A 4,999-nucleotide genomic window follows, 5' to 3' on the forward strand; every position below is an offset into this window, starting at 1 on the left:
CTAAAATATTTTTATTGTTTATAAATAATTTTAAAAATATTTTTTAAATTGATCCCTAATTATTACTATTAATTTATAAAAATATTAGTTTATAAATAATTGTAATATTAGTGCATTAATTTAAAAAGTATAGCAACTTATTTGTAAATAAGTATACTACTTAAGGACCAATTTATAAATTTATGTGTGCTTACTCATAAATAATCATTATAATAGGGATAAATTAGTAAAAGTATTAAAGTGACTTGTAAAAAAAATAAAAATATAAACTAAAGGACTAAACTATAACTTTTACTAAACTTAGTTGATTCTTTTGCATTAAAAATATAATAAATGAAATTTTAGTCATTTTTATACAATTAACTGTAATTTTAACTATAATTCTAATGGTAATTTATATGTTTATTTAAATGTTAAAAACTCAGTTGGTAGGCACTCCAAGGCTTAGCCTGGTGGAAAGTGCATCCTGTAGTCTTGAAAGGTCTAAGATTCGACTCCCCCAACCCCCTATTTCAAAAAAAAAAAAAAAACTCAGTTGGTAGATTTTAAAAACACGTAGACTACAACAAAAGAATTCATTAAACTATAAAGACATAACTGTAATTTATCTTATTAATAAGACGAAAAAAGCTAGATAATAAATGGATTGTTCCTTACAATTCATATTTCTTGACAATGGATTGTTCCTTACAATTCATATTTCTTGACAATATACAACTATCACATAAATGTTGAGATATGTGCTAGCTTGAAGGGAGTTAAATGTTTGTATAAGTACATCTATAAAGGACATAATAGGATCTCAGTTTGCATGTCCCATGAAGATGAATCAATTTATGAAATACAATAATTTCAAGATACAAGATGAGTGTCAGCCCAAGAAGCGATATGGAGAATATTTGAATCTGAGCTCAATGAAATAAATCCTTCAGTTTTAAATCTACAAATACACTTGCCAAATTAGCAAATGGTATCATTTTAGAAAAATCAGAATCTTAAGCATGTTATGCAATGGGATCATATATCAAGAACAATGTTAACAGAGTTCTTAAGAACATGCTCACTTGATGAAGAAGCAAGAGGACTATTGTATAGGGAATTTTCAGAACAATATGTATGGAGTCGAAACAGAAATCAAGGCAAGTAATAGGTCATGTAAATGGAGCGAATCTGATAGAGGGTGAAAGATACTATTTGAGATTGCTTTTAAACTATATAAGAGGCCCAAAATTATTTGACGATCTATTAACAATAGAAAATGTCCAGTGCTCGATTTAAAGAGTCAGCTATTAGAAGAGGACTACTTGAGTCAGATAATAGTGCATCTGAATGTATGAGTGAAGCAGTCACACTCCAGATGCCATAAGAATTGAGGAAATTATTTGTAATTATATATATTGTAAGCCTGCTGATGTGAGAGGATTATGGGATGATTACGGGATGATTACTTTGATGCCATATATGAGAATTTTAATAGAATGTACCAAGGCTCAATGCAGAAATAGATTTCTTTAACATTGAAAAGTATAAACTATCATTTACAGAGCATGGGAAAAGATATAAAGAATTATAATTTGTCAAATATAGAAGAAGATCAAACACATCAATCAATCAAAAACTCAAGAGAAATAACAGATGAGATGGCTATAGAAATACTTGAGGAAGATATTAATGCGGTACATAAATTAAATATTGAGCAACTCCATGCATATTGATGACCGATGGGTTTCTTTACCCCAGTCTAAGGCCAGGCCCATTAGGGGAGCTCATAATCTGAAGGCTTCTAAGTCCCCTTAAGAACCAGGTCCAATCCATTCAGTTCAAAGACCGGGCTCCAGTCCGTTTCTTCAAACAGGCCGGTCAGCTCTTCCGGCCCGATGGACTGATCCCCTCTGGGCCTAGTCTTAACCTCATCCTCCGGCCCAGATCAGAACCAGAAAGGAGTCCAGCCCCTTCGCCTTGTGAGACCATCCGCATGTGCATCCGGGGAGAATCAGGGGCCGTTACGCATGGAACAGAGATCTGATTCCCTCGTACGTCCGTATCAACGTAGCAGGGACAGGTGGTCCAATGATACACGTTCTGTTAACACGTCACTAGTAGATGAAAGAAAATATATAAAAGGAGAAATACTCTCCTCTAGGTCTAAGCTTTTTCCAGTTTTACAGAACCCATTGTAAAATCCTATAATCTGAATCTCAAATCATCAATTGGCGCCGTCTGTGGGAAACGAAGGAGATCTTTTCATCACCGGAGTTCCACTCTAAACATATCCACTGAGATCCACGATGGCTAACCACAATGAAAATAACAACCTTAACACTCCCAATGACCTGAGCTCTGCCCAAGAGGGGCAGCAGTTCTCCTTTTCTAGTCCTACAACGCCAAACAACCAAACACCAATCTCTTTCAACCCCTCGCCAAGCCTGGCGGGGAATGCTTCCACCACCACCTTATCCAACCAAGACCTTCAAACCATAGCTGTAACGACCCGAAAATCGGACCGCTACCGGCGCTAGGATTCAGGTCGGCTTAAGGCCGCTGGGACCCGTAGCAAGCCAAACATACATCCTGTATACCTGTTTAATCCCATACATGATCAACACATACATAAGAATTTTGAACTTTTCTTTTCTTTCATTCATTCATTCACCAAACTCAACCTGTGCATGCACTCTTAATAATCATAATCATTAACCCCACATTAGAGTCGTCAACAAATACTCCAATGGGGTAACATAGCATATATTAAGTTTGGTTAAACATACAACATCATTAACCCATTACATTTGAAAGATCATGTAATAAAAAGGGATTAACAACATATTGAGGTCAAGCACAACTCTAATCCTCAATAACATCATTATACTACATACTGTTCAATACTATACTTTACATCATTCTCATGTCCACTTCTAACTATTACATAGACATGACTTTACTCTAGCTGACCTCCTGGTCTATCCCGTACCTACAAACCTAGGGAAATTAGGGAGTGGGGTGAGCTACTAGAGCCCAGTGAGCAGAATAATAAAACATTGTATTTAAAACATATGATATCATGGAATGCATCACAGCACAAACAAATCACATCAAGGATGAATTTGTCACCATTTAGCCCTCTATATAGTCTAATCATGCCAGGGGCGTAGTGCAGGCACGCCTGGACTTCCATAGCATATCATACATATTCAATCATGCCGAGGGCGTAGTGCAGGCTCGCCCGGACTTTCTCTTACATAGTGCCAGGGGCGTAGTACAGGCTCGCCTAGACTTCCATAGCATATCATCATTATATCATGTCCTAACATATGAGGGCTAATGGATCATTCAACATTTATCCACATAGACAACGTAATATGCAATGCAACATATTCGTGAATTCTAATGCAAGCACCCTAATACATCTCATGGCATTCATGATGCGTGAATCATGCTAAAACTTTCATTATTTACTTTTAAACATAGAGAGTTATTCCACTCACCTCTGGTTAGCTCTGACAAGACACTGAAGCAGCTGAACTCACTGCTGGGGTCCTCGGTTCCTCGGGTCCGAACCTACACAGGTGGACTCAAATGAGGGACCTAACATACATGATCATGACTCTAAAATACTCCCCAAAAACTCCCTAAAACACCTTAAAACAATCATAGAAATTGATAATCTCTGAGTTCACCTCATCCCCGTTTAAGGCTAGGCCCATGAAAATAGCCCATTGCTTAGAGATCCTCAAGCCATTCATGCCAGCTGGGTCCAGTCCATTAAGCCTCACGACCGGTTTTATCTGGCTCTCTCCACCAGGTCGGCCTCGTCTTCCCTGAACCTTGGGCCGATTCCATTTAGGCCCTGCTTTGCTCCTACTTACCGGTCCAACCCAGAACCCGAAAGAGGATCCATCTATCCATCTTGCAGACTCGCCTACCCGCGCCCTGAGAGAATCAGAGGCCGTTACGCATGGGGCAGAGATTTGATTCCCTCGTACGTCCGTATCAGCGTGGCAGGGACAGGTAGTCTACTGATATTCATTCTAATGGCACGTCACTAGCCGACAAAAGGAAACCTATAAAAGGAGAAATACTCTCTTCTAGGTTTAAGCTTTTGCTAAGTTTTACAGAGCCCATTGTAAAAACCCTATTTCTCTGGATCTCAGATCATCAATTGGCGCCGTCTGTGGGAAACGAAGGAGATCTTTTTCATCACCGGAGTTCCACTCTTAACCAAACCCACTGAGATCCACGATGGTCAATCACGACGAAAACAACCTTAACATCCCAAATGACCTGAGCTCTGCCCAAGAAGGGCAGCAGTTCTCTTTTTCTAGCCCTACAACACTAAACAACCAAAGACCTGTTCCTCTCAATCCCTTGCCAAGTCCGGCAGGGAACGCTCCCACCGCTACCTTACCTAACCAGGACCTTCAAACCATGGCCCTCCAGCTGCAGAATACTGCCCGCTGGTTGGGGCAGGTAATGCAACAAAGGGGCCTCAGCACCCCGATAAATACACTCCCAGTAGTAGAAGAACCCCAAACCAACGAGCCCCAACCTACCCCTGATCGCCTTCAAACCAGCAGCCGCAGAGCCGGAGAAGAGGAAGAGTCGGAGGCCCGGGTCTACGGAAGAAGGGCGAGGGAGATGATAGAAAACGAGGAGGCTGACAACTATTCCGCCGAGACAACCGGGTGGACCAGGAGTGAAGCAGAAGAAGAGGAGTATCGCCTGGAGAAAAAGCCCAGGCCGGAAGATGGAGATGTGGACCAAAAACTGCAGAAGTTGAGAGAGCAGCTTTTGGTCGAACTGGGAAAGAAAGATCAAAGCCAAACCTTCCTGCCCACTTCTTTGCCTTTCTCGAAGTGGGTGCAGTAGGAAACTGTCCCTAAGAAGTTTATGATGCCATCAATGACGGCCTACGACGGAGCTGGCAACCCGAGGGAGCACGTCATAAATTACAAGACCTTCATGGAATTGCAAACTTTATCGGATGCCTTGATGTGCAAGG

The sequence above is a fragment of the Manihot esculenta genome, chromosome 18 (assembly GCF_001659605.2).
Source record: "Manihot esculenta cultivar AM560-2 chromosome 18, M.esculenta_v8, whole genome shotgun sequence".
Lineage (NCBI taxonomy): Eukaryota > Viridiplantae > Streptophyta > Magnoliopsida > Malpighiales > Euphorbiaceae > Manihot > Manihot esculenta.